Source organism: Saccopteryx bilineata, unplaced genomic scaffold (genome assembly GCF_036850765.1).
Source record: "Saccopteryx bilineata isolate mSacBil1 unplaced genomic scaffold, mSacBil1_pri_phased_curated manual_scaffold_90, whole genome shotgun sequence".
NCBI lineage: Eukaryota > Metazoa > Chordata > Mammalia > Chiroptera > Emballonuridae > Saccopteryx > Saccopteryx bilineata.
Window position 1 is genome coordinate 40,510 of NW_027095508.1, and position 21,541 is coordinate 62,050.

Genomic DNA, 21,541 nt, shown 5'->3' on the forward strand with positions numbered 1-21,541 from the left:
AGATTGTGAGAACTGTCAGAACTTCTTTATTGACAGTTGTGATGTGCATGGGCCTCCTACATTTGTAAAAGACAGTGCAGTGGATAAGGGCATCTGAACCACGCAGCCCTCACTCGGCCCCCTGGGTTGAGAATCAGACCATCGGGCATTCCTGAAGCTGGTCTTGGAGTGTGGAATTAGGCATCTGCTCAGCCAGTGGGTCTGCACTTTGGCCCTTATAAGGGCCAGATCACAGAAGATGAAGAGGCAGGCAACAACGGATACTCCTGGCTGGTGAGAAGCATTAACCTCTTCCTGTCTTGTGACTTCTCACATCCCTGCCATGGTTTGGTGGGACCTGTCTTTCTACATACAAGGACATGGATGGAGACAATATGGTTAGCTCTGGGTACTGAGTAGGCTTTGCAGACCATGGAGCTCCTGTTGAGGATCACAGGTTAAGTGGGAGCAAAGTGGTACAGACACAAAGGAATGCCTCCTCCTACCCTAAGTGGACAGGTCAACTCAGATGTAATGAGTAAAGAAAGTATCATGTAGTCTCGAGTGGCAATGCATGCAAGCTGAAAGAGCTTTGTTGACAGTAGAGGAAATACCTCCACATCCAAAAAAAGCCTTTATATTTTCTTCCTGAAATGCAGATCACCAAAGGAAGAAACTGCCATGAGTATGTGGATGGGAAGGATGAATCCTGGGCCAACTGGATGAGGTAAGGCCAGAAGTTTTCAGGGAGTAGTGGAGAACACACATCCCTCTCAGGCCCATACATCTTTCCTTCTCATCATGCCTTCCTCAGTGGTCTCCCTCAATCCTCTGTTTCTCTTTTTTTCTCCTCTTGCTCTTTCAAAGCAAGAAGTATTTAGATGAAAAAAAGAGATAATAATATAGCATATATCCTCAAAATATAAATCTCTATGCTAGACAAAATTTAGGCAGTGGAAAAAAATTTTGAGATCCTGGATTACACTTTAATTGATCTAATGAACATTATTTAAGCAAGTCTTTACTATATTCCAGTTTATAGGAAGGTATTCATTATTAAAACAGATTATATAACCCATTTTTTTATGGAGGACAAATTGCAGACAGAGTAAAACAATTGATTTTTAAAAATGTTTAACTCTAATTTTCCTATTTTTTGAGAAGTGCACAGTGCCAGGATACCTAAAGCAAGGATAGCCTAAAACTGTGAGGGCAGCAAATTATCCCAGCCTCACTTCTAACTAGAACTGAGTTCTGAAGCCTTCAGAACAATGATTATTTGCCACTTTTCTAGGGGCTCTTTTACCAGAGGCTACAGAATGTGAATAAGCTATTATTGTTCTGATTGATTTTGATAAAATAAAGAGACCTCCAAGTTCTGATCAGTTGGCTTAGCGGTAGAGCATCAGCCCAATCATGGAAGTCCAGGGTTTGATTCCCAGGCAGGGCACAGAGAAGTGCTCATCTGCTTCTCTACCCTTCCTCCTCTCCTTCATTTCTACCTCCCTCTTCCCTTCCTGCAGCCAAGGCTATATTGGAGCAATGTTGGGCTGAGCACTGAGGATGGCTCCATGGCCTCTGCCTCAGGTGCTAGAATGGCTTCAGTTGCAGCAGCACAATGCTGAGATAGGCTGAATATCTCCCCCTGGTGGACATTCCAGGTGGATCCTGGTTGGATGCATGCAGGAATTTGTCTGCCTCCCCATTTCTCACTTTGGTGGGGCAGGGGGACCTCCAGGTGTTTTTGGAAACCTGGGTGAGGCATCAAGTGCTACCTAAATAAAATGTGAGAAGAAATGAGAAAGGCCTCTCAAAAAAAAATAAACTTAGACTGTGTATTCAATGATGTGAACTAATCTAGACACAGAGTCCTACATCAAGTATCAAGTTCTGTGATATAAACAGAACCTGAGTTAGTTTAGAGAAGGTAGAGGTCACTGGGTTTTATGGCCAATCAGGGTGGAGGTTACATCTAAAATTGGCTTTGGAAAATGGTATTAGTCAGGATGAGCACCATAAGCAGGACCTGAAGATAGAAAGTATTATGACATTGTGACAGGCTCAGACATTGAACAGAAGGTTCTCTGGGAGCACTGTGATAGTGGGTGACATCAGAGCCAGAGTGTCAGGTTCAGAGCTGGACATGGATCTGAGAGGTAGTAGAAACTCATTATCTGTGCGTTCCTTTTCTCTCACCTGCCTCAATCTTAGGTATGTGAACTGTGCCCAGGAGGATGAAGAGCAGAACCTGGTGGCCTTTCAATATCGCAGGCAGATTTTCTATCGAACCTGCCAGATCATCAAGGCAGACTGTAAGCTGCTAGTCTGGTATGGTGACAAGTATGACCAGAAGCTGGGCATCAAGTGTGGAAGCAAGCAGAAGAGAGAGCTCTCAGCAACTAGAGGTGGGCACAACCATTCTTCAAAATGGAAAGAAAAAAGAGAACTCACCTTAGAAATGTTCATGATATACTCTAAAGTCTGTAAGATTTTGAATCAGATGGTTCAGAAATTAAGGATTCATTTCATATGCCTCTGATACTTAGGAGAAATTTTTATATTTTTTAGTTTTTTAAATTTTTTTCTTTTTATTTTAATTAATTGTGTTTACATAGATTCTAGGGTGACCCCGAATGCATCTCCCCTCCCCCCATTTCCCCCCAAATCTCGCTCCCCCCTCCTGACAACACCCTCCCCCTCTTTTCTTTAGGTTTATCCCATCCTATCATCCCCTTTCCCTCTGTCCTCTTTTTCTCTGGTCCCTTTGATCTTTCCTCTGTCTCAATTCTATTCCTTAGTTCTCATTATTCTTTGGATTCCTCAAATGAGTGATGTCATATGATATTTTTCTTTCTCTGCCTGGCTTATTTCACTCAAAATATAGTTTCCAAGTCCCTCCATATTGTTGCAAAACGTAATATTTCCTTCATTTTCATAACCCCAGAGTATTTTATTGTATATATGTACCACAGCTTTTTAATCCACTCATACACTGATGGACACTTGTGCTGTTTCCAGATCTTTGATATTATGAACAATGAACGTGGGGGTGCATTTTTTTTTCAGTCGGTGATATGGTGTCCTTGGGATATATTCTTATAAGTGGGATGGCTAGGTCAAAGGGCAGTTCTATTTCTAATTTTTTGAGGAATCTCCATACTGTTTTTTTTCCACAGTGGATGCACCAGTCTGCATTCCCACCAGCAGTGCAGGAAGGTTCCCTTTTCTCCATATCTTTGTCAGCACCTATCGTATGTTGGTTTTGTTTTGTTTTTAATTTTTTTTATTTATTCATTTTAGAGAAAAGAGGGAGAGACAGAGAGAGAGAGAGAAGAGAGACAGAGAGAGAGGAGGGGGGAGGAGCTGGAAGCATCAACTCCCATATGTACCTTGACCAGGCAAGCCCAGGGTTTCAAACCAGCGACCTCAGCATTTCCACGTCAACGCTTTATCCACTGCACCACCACAGGTCAGGCTATCGTGTGTTGTTTTGTTAATGAGCACCATTCTGACTGGTGTGAAGTGGTATCTCATTGTGGTTTTAATTTGCATTTCTTTAATGATTAGTGATGTTGAACATTTCTTTTATTTGTCTATTGGCCATCTGTATGTCCTCTTTGGAAAAGTGTATATTTATTTCTTGTGCCCATTTTTTGATTAGATAATGTTTGTCTTTCTGGTGTTGAGTTTTACAAGTTGTTTATAAATTTTGGTTATTAATCCCTTATCAGATGTATTGTTGAATATGTTCTCCTATTGTGTGGTTTGTCTTTTTAATCTGTTCATATTGTCTTTAGTTGTGCAAAAGCATTTTAGTTTGATATAGTACTATTTGTTCATCCTGTCTTTTAATTTATTTGCCTGTGGAGATAAATCAGCAAAGATATTGCTACGATAGATGTCGGTGAGCTTACTGCCTAAGTTTTCTTCTAGGCTACTTATGGTTTCACAATTTACATTTAAGTCCTTTATTCATTTTGAGTTTATTTTTGTGAATGGTGTACGTTGGTGGTCTAGTTTCATTTTTTTCAAGTAGCTGTCCAGTTTTCCCAACATCATTTGTTAAAGAGACTGTCTTTACTCCACTTTATGCTCTTACCTCCTTTGTCAAATATCAATTGTCCATGAAAACGTGGGTTTATTTTTGAGTTCTCTGTTCACTTCCATTGATCTATATGGCTGTTCTTATGCCAGTATCAAGCTGCTTTGGGTACAATGGCCTTGTAGTATAACTTGATATCAGAAAGTGTGATGCCTCCCACTTTATTCTTCTTTTTCAAGATTGCTGAGGCTATTCGTGTTCTTTTCTGGTCCCATATAAATTTTTGGAATATGTGTTCTATATCTTTGAAGTATGTCAATGGTATTTTAATTGGTATTGCATTGAATTTATAAATTGCTTTGGGTAATATTGACATTTTAATTATATTTATTCTTCCTAACCATGAGCACAGTATATGCTTCCACTTGTTTGTGTCTTTCTTGATTTCTTTTATCAATGTTTTATAATTTTCCGAGTACAACTATTTAACCTCCTTGGTTAAATTTACTCCTAGGTACTTTAGTTTTTTGGTTATGATAGTGAAGGGGATTGTTTCCTTACTTTCTCTTTATGATAGTTTATTTTTCATGTATAAAAATGCCTCTGATTTCTGAGTATTAACTTAATATTCTGCCACCTTTCTGAATTTATTTATTAGGTCCAGTCGTTTTTTGACTGAGACTTTATGGTTTTCTATATACAGTATTATATCATCTGCCAATAATAATAGTGTTACTTCTTTTCCAATTTGGATGCCTTTTACTTCTTCTTCTTTTCTGATTGCTGTAGCTAGGACTTCCAGTGCTATGTTGAATAAGAGTGGTGAAAGGGGGCAAACCTGCCTTGTTTCTGCTTTTAGGGGAATTGCTTTTAATTTTTGTCCATTAATTATAATGTTGGTTGTGGGTTTGTCAGAAATAGCCTTTATCATATTGAAGTATGTTTCCTGTATTCCCACTTTGCTAAGAGTTTTGATCATAAATGGGTGCTGGATTTTATCAAATACTTTTTCTGCATTGACTGAAATTATCATGTGGTTATTCTCCTTCCTTTTTTTTAATATGGTGAATCACATTAATTGATTTAAGAATGTTGTACCATTCTTGCCTCCCCACAATAAATTCCACTTGATCATGATGTATGATTTTTTTCAGTATTGCCAGATCTAGCATGCTAATATTTTGTTGAGAATTTTAGCATCTAAATTCATCAGGGTTATTGGCATATAATTTTCTTTCTTTGTGTTGTCTTTGCCTGGTTTTGAAATGAGAATTATGCTCACCTCATAAAAGAAACTTAGAAGTGTTTCTTCCTTTTGAATTTTTTGAAATAGCTTGAGAAGGATAGGAGTTAATTTTTTTTTAATATTTGGTATAATTAGCAAGTGAAGCCATCGGACCCAGGAGTTTTGTTTTTCGAATCTGTTTGATAACTATTTTGATCTCTTTTGTTGTAATCAGTGTTTTTAGGTTTTCTGATTCTTCTAGAATGATTTTTGGAAGATTATATGTTTCAAGGAATTTGTTCATTTTACCTAGGTGGTTTAATATTTTGGCATACAGTTCAGTGTTTCCTTACAATATTTTATATTTCTGTTGTGTCAGTTGTTATTTCTCCACTCTCATTTTTAATTTTATTTATTTGAGTTTTCTCTCTTCCGTTCTTGTTCAGTCTTGTTAAAGGTTCATTGATCTTGTTTATTCTTTCAAAGAACCAGCTCTTAGTTTCACTGATCCTCTATATTGTTTCTGTAGCTTCTATGTCATATATTTCTGCTCTGATCTTTATTATTTTCTACCTTTTACTACCTCTGGGCCTTACTTGCTGTTCTTTTTCTAGTTCTTTTAGATGAAGGGTAAGGTTGTTTATTTGAGCTTTTGCAAGCTTCTTAAAGAATGCCTGTAGTGCTGTGAACTTCCCTTTCAGGACTGCTTTTGCTGTGTCCCATAAATTTTGAGTTGTTTTTTGCTCATTATCGTTTGTTTCTAGGAATTTTTTTATTTCTTGTTTGATTTCATTGTTAACCCATTCATTACCTAATAGCATGCTATTTAGTTTCCATGTGTTTGGATATTTTTCAGTTTTTCTGTTGTGGTTGATTTCTAGTTTCATGCCATTGTGATCAGAGAAAATGCTTGATATGATTTCAATGTTCTTAAATTTGTTGAGACTGCTTTTGTGTCCTAACATATGGTCTATCTTAGAGAATGTACCATGAGCACTTGAAAGGAATGTATATTCTGCTGCCTTATGGTGAAAGGTTCTAAAGATATCTATTAAATCAAGTTGATCTAGTGTGTCCTTTAAGTCTGCTGTTTCTTTGTTAATTTTCTTTCTTGAGGATCTATCTAGTGATTTTATTGGGTTCTTGAAATCTCATACTATTATAGCATTGCTGTTGATCTCGCCCTTTATATCCATGAAAGCATGCTTTATATACTTAGGTGCTCCTATGTTAGATGCATAGATATTTATTATGGTTATATCTTTCTGTTTGATTGCTCCCTTTATTATTATGTAGTGACTTTATTCATCTCTTACTATAGTCTTTGTTTTAAAGTCCATTTTCTCTAATATTAGTATTGCTACCCCATTTTTTTTTCATTTCCATTTGCATGAAATATTTTTTTTATCCTTTTATCTTCAGTCCATGTATCTTTTGTTTTAAGGTGTGTCTCTTATAGACAGCATATGGACGGGTCCTATTTTCTTATCCATGCATCTATTTCATGTCTTTTGATTGAATCATTTAAGGTTATTATTGCTATGTAGTTGTTTATTGCCATTTTATTTTTTAAAGCTGTATTCCCCTTTTGCTATATTACTTTCCCAATTTGATCTGTTTACAACAGACCCCTTAACATTTCCTGCAGGCCTGGTTTGGTTGTAATGAATTCCTTGAGTTTTTTTTGTTTGTTTGTTTTCTTTTTTGGTCTGGAAAGCTTTTTATTTCTTCTTCAATTTTAAATGATAGTCTTGTTGGATAAAGTAATCTTGGTTGTAGTCTCTTGTTCTGCATTACTTTGAATATTTCTTACCATTCCCTTCTGGCCTCAAATATTTCTGTTGAGAAGTTGGATGTCATTCTTATGGGGGCTCCTTTGTAGGTTATAGTCTTTTTTCTCTAGCAGCTTTTAATAGTTTCTCTTTATCACTTAGCTTTAGTATTTTAATTATGATGTGTCTTGGTGTAGGTCTTTTTGGGTTTTTCTTTAATGGAGTTCTCTGCTTCTTGAACTTGTGAGATTTTATCTTGCATCAATTTAGGGAGATTTTCAGCTATGACTTTGTTGAATAAAGTTTCTATCCCTTGTTCTTTCTCTTCTTTTTTATGAACCCCTATAATGCGGATATTATTTCTCTTCATGGTATCACAGAGCTCTTTTAGAGTTACCTCAGACTTTTTGAGTCTCTTTTTTCTGCTCTGCTTCCATGCCTTTATTTATCGTGTTTTCTAACTTGCTGATTTGATCCTCAGCTTCATCCATTCTGCTTTTAATTCCTTTTATTGTGGTCTTTATTTCTGATATTGTATTTGTCACCTCCAACTAATTTTTAAAAAATATTTCAATGTCCTTTTTTATACTTGCTATCTCTTTTTTTAGGTGTTTGTAATGACCATCTATTGTTGTTCTAAGATTCCTAGCATCCTAACAATTACTATTCTAAACTATATATCCAGCAGTTTGGTTATTTCCATATCACACAGTGTCTTTTCTGGAGATTTCTTTTGTGGTTTTATTTGGATTGCACTTTTCTGTCTTCTCATTATGTCTGTGTGTTTGGGTGTGTTGTTTGTAGGGCTGTTTGAGTCTAGGTTTGGTGTTGTCTGCCTCCAACTTTTATTTGTGTTATTCCTTGGTCTTCTTGGGTTGTTATCAGCTGTCATTTGTAATCCACTGTCAGGTTTGCCTTTTCTAGTCAAGCAATTTTGAAGTCTTGATTTTTTTATTGTCTTCTGAGTTATCTCAGTGGTAGTCTTGTTTACTGATCTCAGCAGGGGGCTTATTTGAAACTGTATCCAGGAATGTGGTGGATGTAACCTGAGGCTCTGAAGGCCTGATCTGCCAGTTACTCTCTCTCTGGGGTCAGGGTGTTTTCTCAGGTTCAGTAGGCGAGGTGTATCTCAGATCTCCATGGAGATCTGGGTTACTGCCCCTCCTCCCCACTTCTTGTTTTCAGCTTTGTCTTCTTGCGTTGATTGGAGCTGGAGAGATATCTTGAGATGGGTGACTGGAACCTCTTGTTTTGTGTTATGTGGAAGGATAAACCCCTCCCCCAGCTACGGCCTACTCCAGCACTGGATGAGTCAACTTCTCAGGTGTTCCCATGCATTTCTCTGCCAGTCACTGTCTGTCACTCTTTCTCTTTTCCTTTTGGAAGATAAGTCAGCCCTTCCAACACACCTCATCCCCAGGTCCCAGTCAAGTGGCTGTGAGCAATATTTACTACTCTTTTCCTTGGAATGAGAACCCTTCTGTGCTCTCAGCCCCACAATTTCTTTGTTCCTTTTAGAAAGGGAGACTCACCTCTCCCCGGCTTTTCCTACCAGGCTCAGTGTGGCTTCTCCTTTGCTCCTTAGTTTTTATTTTTAGAGCTGTTCTTGTAGTCCAGATTTGGTTTTTCACACTGATCTTATATTAATTTGTAATCCAGTTTGGTGATATGAGCTGGGAGTCTGTGCATTTGCCTACTTTGCTGCCATCTTCTGGTTTCTCTAGGACAAATATTCCTTGACAAGCCAAACATTTCCTAAGCCCTTTTGATTCTGTTTGTTTACTGCTCCTGCCATTCCCCAGGCACCAGGTGAAATAAAAAACTGCCATTAACCAATAAGCAAGGAACATGATAGCCTTTTAACACCACACTAAACTTAATTTTCTATGATAATGGAACAAATTTAAAAATTTTAATTCTTTTAAGTGAGAGGAAGGGAGATAGATTCTTTTATGTGCCCCAACCAGGATTCACCCAGCAACCCCAGTCTGAGGTCCCTGCTCAGACTACCGAGTTATCCTCAGTGTTTGCGGTCAACACTTGAACCGACTGAATTATCGAGCTGACGATTAAACCAATCAAGCCATTTACTGTGAAAGGGGAAGAAAGAGAGAAGGAGGAGATAGAGGAAAAGAGAAGCAGATAGTCGCTTTTTGTGTGTGCCCTGACCAGAGTTCGAACCTGGTATGTCCACATGCTGGGCCAATACTCTATCTACTGGGAAAAGTAGCATGGGCCTGTTTTCTAGCATATAGGGTAAGAGCAGAGGTCCAATTGATGCCCAGAAGCCTGGAATACAGTGCTGTGATCTGAGCTGAGGTGCTGGAACCTTTCCTGAGTGAGGTTTATGATGGTGCTGTTCTTGTCTCTAGGGTGGCTTATTCTTTAAATTTTGCTTTGTTAATTTTTAAAGAATACAGTTCAGTGGAAATCCTCTCAGAAATTACTTTATCTCCAAGTGAGAGAGAATTATGGATTAGCTAAAGAGGGATGGAAGTCAGGCATGTAAGAAGTATGATTGGGGGACCTGGCTGGTTAGCTCAGTTGGTTAGAGCTCCAACCTGTAATTCCAAGGTTGATCCCAGGTCAGGGCACATACAAGAAATGACCAATTACTGCATGTCTAGGTAGAACAATGAATAAATGCCTGTCTTTCTCTTTTTTTTGTCTTTCCTTCTTCTCCTCTTTCTCTTATTCTTCTTCTTCCTCCTCCTCTTTTTGTCCTCAAAAAGCAATCAATTTTTAAAAAGTATGGCTAGGAATATATTTTGAAAAAATTTTTTTCATTGTATATAAAATGGGCTGACACTGAATAAAATCAAGTATGAATATTTGATGTGAAGCTTGAGGAAAAACATATTGTCAGTTTATCATCTGTCGGAAACTATAATGGAAGCAATTTCTAGTTGGGGTCAGTGGTGTCTATAAAAAACTGTGCTAAAAGCTACATGTATATAGAAAATGTCAGCACTGGTCCACCCATAGAAGGGGAGAAACAGCCCCTGATGCTATTTGACAGTCCCTCATTTGGCAATGCATAGAAAGGACCCTTGATATTGGATTTTTGAATTTCTAAAGAAGATATAGTACATAAACATGAAAAGACAAAACAGACTTTAAAAAAACACTTTGTGGGAGACAGAGATTACATTGTTAACTTCATAATAATGACTCGTGGGACAGGTCTAAACAAAACATATGACTCAGGCAGCCTTATAAACATCTGTCCTGACAAAAATTTTCTCTTTCAGCAGAACCACAGCCAGAGATACACCCATGTTCTTCCTTCTCTCTGGCTTTCTCCAGTCAGAAATTCCTCAGTCAACATGTGGGATGCAATCAACCCTCTGATATTCTCTCAGGAACATCTACAAGAAAACACCTCCAATCAAAAGATCCCTACCCACAGGATGAAAATCAGCAGCTGCAACATACTGATACACACATGAGGATGGCAAAGCTGAAGGTCAAAAGGTGAAAGAGAAGTACAAACATCTGATTAAAAGAAACAGGCTGAGGAGGATTTCAAGGGCCTTTTTCAAACCTCCCAAAGGACACATGGGAAGCTCTAGTGAGCAAGAGAGAATGATACAGAAAGCACTGAGCAGAGGCCAGAATGAGAATGCAGTGGACACAGAAAAACTCTCTATGAGAGTAGTAATGTCAACACATGAAGCTATCAAGCATGGAGATTGTAGCAAGGCTTTGATAATGGGTCACATTTCCTCAAAAACCAGAGAACACACACAGGGGAGAAGAACTATGTTTGCAGGGAGTGTGAGCGAGGCTTTACAAAAGAATCAGAGCTCTTCAGAAACCAGAGGACACACTCCTGGAGGAAGCCCAATGTTTGCAAGGAGTGTGAGCAAGAATTGTCACAGAAGTCAACTCTTTTCAGGAAACACTCAGGGGAGAAGCCCTATGTTTGCAGGGAGTGTGAACGAGGTTTTACACAAAAGTCAGATCTCCTAATACACAAGAGGACACACTTAGGGGAGAAACCCTACGTTTGCAGGGAGTGTGAGCAAGGCTTTACAAAAAAGTCACAACTCTTTACACATCAGAGAACACAGGGGAGAAGCCCTATGTTTGCAGGGAGTGTGAGTGACGCTTTACAGAAAAGTCAGATCTCATCACACACCAGAGCACACACTCAGGGGAGAAGCCCTATGTTTTCAGGGAGTGTGAGTGAGGCTTTATACAAAAATCACATCTCATCACACACCAGAGAACACACTCAGGTGAGTAGTCCTATCTTTGCAGGGAGTGTGAGCGATGCTTTTCATGGAAGATAAATCTCCTCTCATACCAGAGAACACACTCAGGGGAGAAGCCCTATGTTTTCAGGGAATGTGAGCGAGGCTTTTCACTAAAATCAACTCTCCTCTCGCACCAGAGAACACACTCAGGGGAGAAGCCCTACGTCTGCAGGGAGTGTGAGTGAGGATTTTCACAGAAGTCAACTCTCCTTAGACACCAGAGGACACACTCAGGGGAGAAGCCCTATATATGCAGGCAGTGTGAGCAAGGCTTTACACAAAAATCACATCTCATCACGCACCAGAGAACACACTCAGGGGAGAAGCCCTATATTTGCAGGGAGTGAGAGCAAGGTTTTTTACAGAAGTCAACTCTCCTCAGACAACAGAGGACACACTCAAGGGAGAAGCCCTTTGTTTGCAAGGAGAGTGAGTGAATCATTAGCAATAAATTGTGTCTCCATATACATCGCTCTTACACAGGTCATACCCCAGCTCTGAGGGGACTTCATAGAAAGTTCACTGACCCCTTACCCTCATTAGATTGTAATTAGTATAGTAGTAACTAGTTAAACAACTTCTTCACTTTCATGACAAAAGATGAGCTGGACAAATAGTTTCTCAAGTGATATGGAAATGTCAACACCCATATTCTCCTGGTCTCTTGCCTCCTGTTCTAATAAATCTTATCTTCATAAAACTATGATGCCCATATACCTCATTCTTTCCCTCCCCATCACTGAAAGCAAAGAGTTCCCAGAGGGCCATGGAGAACTCACACTGTCAAGCACAGAAACTTAACCCCTTAAAGACATAGAAATCTGAAGTCAATTTACATAGATTACTTCTCAGGGAGAGGGATTTGAGACAGACTCACCAGGGAAAGTGATTTTCTTCACTCCAGGGAAGTGGAGGCTTCTCTCCTAGTAGGCTCACCACCCTCCTCTCTTGGGTTTTCTTGGCTCCTGTCCGGGTTTTCTCTGAGCTCTGTAGTCTCTGGTGAAAATGAGAAAGAAATATGTGCATGTCCATGTCTGTGTCCTGGCTCAGGCTGGGCAGCTAGTCTCCCTCACTCTCTCCTCACTGTTTCTTCAGGGTGAGAATGTTATGGTATACACCACATGGACTCTAGATCATTGCATAGTGGGTTTCAATCTCGGCTCTGCCTTCACCAGCTTTGCGACCTAAGGCAAGATTCTCAAATTCTCTGTGCCTGTTTTTTTATCTCTAAAATGGGAATGGTGCCTAACCAAGCAGTGGTGCAGTGCATAGAGCATTGGAATGGGATGGGAATGACCCAGGTCTAAAACACCAAGGTTGCTGGCATGAGCACAGGCTCACCAGCTTGAGTGCTGGGTTGCATACCTGAGCATGGAATCATAGACATGACATTATGGTCACTGTCTTGAAGTTCAGTGTTGCTGTCATGAGCAAAAAGTCACTTGTTCTGCTTTAGTCTCCTGTTCAAGGCACATAATAGAGAGCAATCAATGAACAACTAAGGTGCTCTAACAAAGAATTAATGCTTCTTATCTCATTTTCTTTCTGTTTGTCACTATCTGTCCCTTTCTCCATCTCTCTAAAATAAAAATTGCTTTTCTGTCTCCACACTCTAACATAGATAAAATAAATAAATAAAATGACTAAACTCTCCAGATCAAGGATATATGAAAGTTGATGCTTTCTGCTCTTCCCCCTTCTCTCTCTCTGTCTCTCTTTATCTCCACTCTCTAAAATAAATGTTAAAAATAAATAAATAAAATAGAAATTGCTACACGATCAGTCTGCAGGATTGGAGATCTTCCTTCCAAACATTTGGAGTCATTTTGGCTCACATAAAATTAAAAACTTTCAGTTTTCATGTCTTATATTTCAACAAGACCAAGTACCTAACTTTGTAAAAATAAGCTCTGACTGATATATGATTAGAAAATGGCAAATTCAGACTACTATAATATGGCACTCACATCTGTTAGAACAGCTAAAGTTTAAATATGACAGTACCAATGTTCTCATGCATTCATTAATTCTTAGATGTCCCCTGACTAAGGATTCAGCCTATAACTTTGGTGTATCAGAATGACGTTCTAACTAACTAAGCTTCCTGGCCAGGGCATAACCATGGATTTCATCCAACTCTCATTTAAAGATAGAAAACACCTCTTTCAGAACCAATAGATTACCACAAAAAAAGAAAACCAGTAGAGAGAAAACTTAGTTAACATAAGCAGGTAAGTGCATCAACTGAGGAAGGAGGGGCAGGCCCCCTCTTCACTGAGGAGAAAAAACAAGAAAAATGCAAGAGAAGGGAGCCTGCATGAGTAACTGAGTCAGACAGTTCTAGATTAACTACTTTCTATAGTTCTCTGAAAAGGTGCCTGGGACCACTTGCTACACAGAGCAAGAAAGATAAAAGTTATCTGAAAACCCCTTTTTTTCTTCTCAAAAGCATTTAAGAAACCATGTTTACATACCTTAATTAAAAATTTCAACACTTATCTTCTGATTACACCTGAATTTACCCTCCCATCCTGCAGTCATGAGAGTGACATGTACCTCTAGACAATGGGGTCACAAGCTCCTTGCATGAATATTTGTATTCTGTAAAAAGTTTATAAGATGTCAGAAATCTAACTTTAAGGAGCACACATTTGGTTTCCTCTTTGGGGATCAATCTGCTCCACAAGCTAAATAAATTCTATTTCCTTCATCAAGTTGTCTGGGTGGTTTTTCTTGCCTTGATTCCTGCAACACAACCAATGACAGATAATGCAATGTACCCACCCCTGTAACTCCTTACTGCCACCAAGGTGTTATTCCAAAAATGCACACGACCTAACAGCAGTGACACAGACTGAGGACACATTTAAAAGGGACCATATTGCACTATAAAGCAAGTGACAATAAACATTAAAGATTTGAAATTATATAACCTGTTTCCACCTCTCATGACAGCTGACCTTGAAATTTTTATTAGCAAATAAACCAGGAAGTCCTTTTACTTACACTTATAAAATACAATTTTAAATAACCTGTAACATACATGGTAATTAGAATTCTAAAATAATTTTATCTACTGAAAGAGAATAATTAAAAAAAAACCTGTGGTGCCCTGAACAGATGGCTCAGTGCATGGAGTGTCCCCCTTGTGTGCCAAGGTTTGAGGTTTTGTCACAGGTCTCAGCACCTAAGAGAAGTGACCAAGAAATAATTTTATGTTTCTCTCTCTTTCTCAAATCAATGTAAAAAATTAAAAATTTAATGGAAAAATCTGTGATAGAGCTGCAACATGCCTAGTGCATTTCCCTCAACAGAAAGGCAGAAAACAAAAGAGAAACTAAAAAATGCAGATTATCTCTTCAGACTATATTTCTATTTTCACCTAGAAAAGACTACTTTTTTTTTACCATCAACAATCTAATTCTGCACCTCACAGTGTTTTCTGCCCGTTTCCGCCTCACATAGTGCCTCTCCAACACTGGAACCATTTTTCTCTCACTTTCCCAAAACATGACCTGAAGATCCCGTAGTGAAGACAGGTGAGCAAGAGGACGCATCCCCACTTTTTGTCACTGTCCCAAGAGAAGAAAATCTCCATGCGGGGAGTCTTCCCTGATAGAGGTTGTCACCACCTGTCAGAAAGCTCCGAGAGAGAGAGAGAGAGAGAGAGAGAGAGAGAGAGAGAGAGAAAGTGGAGAAGTTTGGCTAGGCACCTAGTCTTTCTGAGCAGTCTACTGAGATGGAAAGTCCAACCCCTCAAAAGCTGAGGCATGTCAGAGAAAAACATTTGACCAGAGCAAATTTTTGTGAAAAAGATAAGCTGACTGGGGAAGGGGAAGGAAGAAAACTCCTTACCTTCTTGTCCGGCAAGGGTTTCGAACATGGTCAGATTGCCGGCCAATCAACCTACAATTACATGTCCAAACAGAATCATAGAGTAAGCCTGGGATGAGCTGCCGCTGCCCATTGCTTCTCTGAGAGCCCCCTCCCCTCCCTTCGCAAAAACCAGTTTCTTATCCACCACTGCCATCTCTTCTCCCCTGCTGGCCAGGGGCCCCTCCCTTTACTGTGTTCTTAAGTCCCTCCTCTGTCAGGCCTTTCTCAGCCTGGCATTGGCTCTTACACTGGTTTTCAGGATGTCCAACCCCAATTTTCTTGCAGGAAGTTCTGGCCCTGTCCTGCCTTTGGCTCCAGCGTTTCCTGCAGGATCTGGGTGCCGTGCTCAAAATGAGCCCTCCTCCTTTTATTCTCAATCCCCTAAACCCCTATCCAGAACCTGTTAAGATGGCATTTAAAGTTTTTAACAGTCCCAACTAGTGGAAACAGGCCAAGGCTGTTCACCAGGCCCGCATGCAGCAGAAGGTAATGCTCCAAACCCCGACTTTTGTGGCGATTCTGAGACCAGAAGTGCCACCAGCAGCTTACATTAATTGTGGCAAGCAGGACCATTGGTCCCTGCCTATGGCTGCCCACTGAGCCCTGCCCTGATTGCAAGCAGCCTGGTCACTGGTGGAGTGATTGCCCCTTTGGGCAACAGGTTTTTCCTCAGCACCTGTACATGGAGGACAAGCCGCCCAAATGGAAGGCCAATTCAGCCAGGTGGGTGCATCGCTCAAACTCCTAGGACACGGCCTGGACTCGGAGAACCCAGGGTATGCTGCAACAAGAGGGTAAGTCCATCTCATTTCTTGTGGACATGGGGGCTACCTTCTCTGTTTTGCCATCACACTCTGGACCTCTAGTTCCCTCACAGGTCTCAGTTATTGGAATGAATGAGACCCTCTTCCTTTCCCCTTTTATGCCACTCCTGACATGCAGTTTTGCCTCAAGGTTGCCTCCTTACAGGACCACTGGCATTCGGAAACACTGGACTCCATACAACTCCAGCTCCCAAAAGTTTGAACCCTACAAATCCCCCTATTACTCCTCCTTTTTTAAATCCTTACAGGATCATATTTGCAAAGACACCCCTCCAAACCACCACTTTCTGATCTCCCCCTCCCCATGACACCCCTATTCAGCAGGAAGTAGCCAGATGAATAAATGGTGCCCTTTTTACTATTTAACACAAAGGTCAGAATGTAAGGTTGGTGGATAATGGGAGATGCTCACTTGGGGAACTCAGACCCGCAAACTTTGACTGGGACCACCCACAGCCAAGCGCACCAAGAGAGGCTTTCGCAGGAACTCTTTGGAAAAAAGCGACTGTCTGCCAGCCAGTGAAATTTCAACATGTCATATTAGCTCAACTACCCTAGAGGGACCCCTTTAAATATCTCCCACGTGGTTTAATCCCTGCAACTTCCCTGGCCTCCATCTTACCTTGGGGCCAGGGAACCTTGCTGGGTGGGATGCATGCTCTGTACTCAATAAAACCTTTTGATATTCCACACTTTGCAGGCTCCGAGCCCTCTTCCTTCCTTCTCAGTGGGGAAAAATACCTTACAATTACCCCTCTTGGAAAATGGGGAGCCAGCAAATGGGCTATGGTCTGCACATAGGACTGCCTGATCAGAGAAAGTGCAGAGAATCGGGGTGCTGCTGCTCACACTGGTTGGGCTGCTCTACTCAAACTAAGCACAAAGCTAGCAAAACCTTGCGGCCCAGTGTGGAGTGAGGGGGGAAATGCTGTGTATGTGCACAGGGCTGCCAAGCACCTAGTAGGTGAAGAATGAACAAATTAAGGCAGTGTGTGCACCCAGCTATCCCACCAGTACAAAGGGTGGATCTAATGGGGGGTGAGATACAATAAAGCAATCAGGTAAACCAGCGCACACTGTGTTCTGACAACAGATAATTAAAACAGGACATGCAGAGCACACACCACACAGACCCTTTTACACCAGGCATCCCAGTCCAGATTAAAAGGCAAGGAGGCTCACACACCCCAGGCAGCCTATTTAGAACCCACTCCTTCAAGCCAGGTGACACGAGAGGCACTACATGCACCTCCCCCCAACTACAACCAGTGGGCTGAAACTGTTCAACACACAATGTAAAAAGACAACATGTTCAAGACTGGACAAGGTGACTATTTCATTCTAAACAAAGGAACAAAAACTGACAGTCAAAGAAAATGGGGAGACAGAAGAATATACCCCAAATGAAGGAATAAGAAAAAAACTCCCAAGAAATATTCTAATAAAATAGAGATGGGCAATTAAACAGATAAAGAATTCAAAGCAAACAGTCATAACAATGTTTAATAAACTTGAGAGTAGAATAGAGGAACTCAAGAGAGCGCTTGAACAACAATAAAATGTAATAAGCTCATCCGGCTTCAGTGCTGGGTCATAAATATGACCCCATGATTGCTGCTTGAGCCCAAAAGTCGCTGGCTTAAAGCCCAAGTCGCTGGCTTGAGCAAGGAGTCACTGAATTGGCTGGAGTCCATAGCCTGGCCAGTCCTTGCATCCCTAGGGCTGGCCCCAAGTGCCGCCTCTTTTTTTTTTTAAAGACTTTATTTATTCCATTTTTAGAGAGGAGAGAGATAGATAGAGAGGAGAAGCAGGAAGCATCAACTCCCATATGTGCCTTGACCAGGTGAGCCCAGGGTTTCAAACCAGCAACCTCAGCATTCCAGGTTGATGCTCTATCCCCTTGCGCCACCACAGGTCAGGCCCAAGTGTCACCTCTTAAGACACCCTATCGCAAGAGCACACGCAGGAGTGCAAGTGAGCACCCGTGGGCCCAGCAGTCAGCCTCAGCGCTGTCTCCCACACAGGCACATCGGGGCTGATCATGCGGGCTGGCCAGAGTGTGGACGTGGAAAGGAGCCCACCAGGTAGCGCTGAGGGAGCAGCAGGGATGGCATGGTGGGCTGGGGGCAGCCAGGACCCAGCGGGGCGAAGGGGGTTCTGCCGGAGACTGTACAAGGTCATGTGGCTGCACCTTCCCCCAGCCACCCAATGACTTCAGAGACATCCGCGCCTACTTCTTCCAGGAGGGTGGCCGCCTTGGGCGACTGGGAGAAGGCGCGCTGCTGCGCAAAGGTGATGGGGTGTGAGGACCAGGAGGGACCGCGGGGCAGCACACAGGCGGCCTGAGTGTCGGTGTTGCTGTTGGGCAGATATTATGCTCACATTGTTAAAGATGGTGCTGCTCACGAGGGAGCCCATCACCCAGGTGATATTAATGTGTGTTGGGGGCGGGCTGTGGGCAGGCAGGAAGGATCCTTATAGCTTGCAGCTTGGTGTTAAGACTCAGCCAGGGGTTAGAAATCTTTTTGGCTGAGAGAGCCATGAGTGCCACATATTTTAAAATGTAATTCTGTGAGAGCCATACAATGACCCTTGTATGTTACACATTAGCCAATAAAAATTTGGTGTTGTCCCAGAGGACAGCTGTGATTGGCTCCAGCCACCCACAACCATGAACATGAGTGGTAGAAAATGAATGGATTGTAATACATGAGAATGTTTTATATTTTTAACGTTAATATTTTTTTTATTAAAAATTTGTTTGTGAGCCAGATGCAGCCATCAAAAGAGCCACATCTGGCTCACGAGCCATAGGTTCCCAACCGCTGGACTAAGACCTTTCCACCCTTTTTGATGTGGGGTGGTACAATCCCATCCTGCTTCAGATAAGTGACTTTGTATCAGAGATTTCCTTGTTTGTATATTGGATTAATGGTTTTGGTTTCTACACTATAAAGTGGGACAGACCAGGAGCTTGCTCTCTCTCAGTTCCTGAGATTAGCATTAGAGAGGAGAGCAGAGAAAGGCCACATGGAGGAGAGGAAAAGTAGCTAAGATGGCAGAGTGCTGAAGGAAAAGCCAGTTGGTGCTGAGTTTTTGCAGAGAGAAGGAGATGGGAACAGAGGTGAATAAGGCTGGTGAGCTAGAAACCTTTGATTCTAGAAAACTCTGATAAGTCAGTAGCTTTGTGAGCACTGAATGAGTGGGTTTTTGAGCCCAGTGTATGTTTTACTTGCCCACTGGGTGCAAGCTAAGATTAAACATGATGGCCCACCAGTGTTTGGCTCTGTTGTTTTTTTACTGACTGTCCAAATCCAATGCAAACCAGCATGGGCCAGGTGGCCGTGATGGTGGTCATGGATTCTGGCTTTACATGCTCCTTCAAGTGCTTCCTTTTGGGGACCACGATTTTGTTTCTCCCCAGGCCTCAGAGCCCCTGGGCCCTCTTTCATGGGTCACCGCAGGCAGACCACCAGACCCCCTGCAGAGGACACTGAAGACTCACATGTAAAATGGACTCAGAGGTGCCGAGGTGAGGGGCCGCAGGCATGATGCTTCCCTTTAGAAACCGACCTGGGTTGAGATCCCCAAACTCTCAGCAGCTAATGAGGGACAAAGCTTGCATTTAGCAAACAAGTGAGATGAAAACAGAACATTTTGCAGTAAGGATGATTCGCTACACTGCTTCCAAGTGTAAACAATTATACATGTTTATACATGTGTTAATGAGCAGGAACGGTATAAAAGTATAAAAGCACATAAGGAATAACTCATTCAGAACACTTGTCATCACAAGAGGAGGAGGAAGGTCTGGCAGGTGAGCAGTGCTCCAGGACAGGGTTCCCTGTGCAGTGCCAGGTACATCGCAGACAGAAAAGGATTAATCATGGTGATTAAGGCAGCTGTGGTTGTGGGCCAAGGTAAGGACCATTGTATCAGGCCCTGTGTCAGCCATCTCTTCAGTGTGTCTGGTTTCACGAGGGTGTGGTCAGTAAGGTCCTTCCGCTTTCATGGGTCTAGCATTGAAACACAGCTGAAGTCCAGATGTGATCTCTAACTTGATGCAAATGGTTTCTGTGGTCCACAGACCTGAGGCTTTGTTCATAAGACTGTTTGATGCTGACTAGACTTTAATGATTAAGGAAGGGTAAGGACAGCCAAATGTGTAAGGGTGAAAGTATAGGAAGGAAAGCAGCCCTGACCAAGTTGCTTAATTTGTTAGAGTCGTCCCCATACACCAAGGTTATGAATTTGATGTCCACTCAGTGTGCATATAAGAATCAACCATTGAAGCCTGACCAGGTGGTAGCACAAAGCATAGAGCATCATCTAGGACGATGAGGACTCAGGTTTCAAACCCCAAGGTTGTGGGCTTGAAAATGAGTTCACCAAACTCAGTGCATGGTCGCTGGCTTGAGTGTGGGACCATAGACATGACCACATGGTCATTGGCTTGAAGCCCAAAGTTGTGGGCATGAGCCCAAGGTTGCTGGTTTGAGCAAGGGGTCACTGGCTCAGCTAGAGTCACCTAGTCAAGGCACATATAAGAAAGCAATCAATAAACAATTAAGATGCTGCAGCTATAGGTTGATGATTCTCATTCCTCTCCTTTTCTGTCTGTCTCTCTAGCTAAGAAAAAGAAAAAAAAAGGAAGAATAATCAACCACTAAATGCATAAATGAGTGGAACAACAAATCAATTTTTCTCTCTCACTCTTGCCTCCTCTCTCTCTAAAATTAATAAAAAAATTTAATTTATTGATTTTAGAGAGAGGAGTGAGAGAAAGAGAAAGAGAGAAGGGGGAGGCAGACAGGAGCAGGAAGCATCAACCTGTAGTGTTGCTTTTTGTATGTGTCTTGATCAGGCAAGCCTGGAGTTACAAATTGGTGACCTCAGTGTTCCAGGTCACCGCTTTATCCACTGTGCCACCACAGGTCAGAAAAATTTTTTAAAAATGTTAAAAAAGACAGAAAGGAGAAAGTGTTATGTTAAAGAAATGGACTTTCTATCCAGTTAAGTTACCTTTATTATATTTTTGACATGAATGACCAATTTCTTTTTCTTTTTCTTTTAGTGTGAGATAGAGAGAGAGGGAGGGACAGACTGGCTGAAAAAGAGAGGGATGAGAAGCATCAATTCTTCATTGAGCTCCTTAGTTGTTCATTGATTGCTTTCTTATATGTGTCCTAATTGGGGGGCTACAGTACAGTGAGTGACCGCTTGCTCAAGCCAGCTACCTTGGACTTGAGCCAGCAACCATGGGGTCATGGCTATGATCCCACGCTTAAGCTGGTGACCCTTTGCTTAAGCTGGTGAGCCTGCACTAAAGCCAGATTAGCCAAAACTTAAGCCAGCAGCCTCAGGGTTTCAAACCTGGGTCCTCAGAATCACAGTCCATCCTCAAGAAGCAAGACCCTCTGGACAACACTCTAGATGAAAATTGGGTAAGAGAAAAAAATTTGTAGATTTCAGTCCCTTTAAGTCCTCTAGACAGACTAATAATTATGGCCTAGGTATGTGGGATAGACTTTGGATAGGCCTGGATTTAAGCTCTACTAAACTGA

The 21,541-nt window shown here is 41.5% G+C and overlaps 1 pseudogene; it reads left to right on the top strand.

Annotated features, from left to right (window-relative positions):
• The window catches only part of LOC136318374 (histone-lysine N-methyltransferase PRDM9-like), a 45,645-nt pseudogene extending 27,362 nt beyond the window's left edge, over positions 1-18,283 (top strand).
• Positions 18,284-21,541: the final 3,258 nt, after the last annotated feature.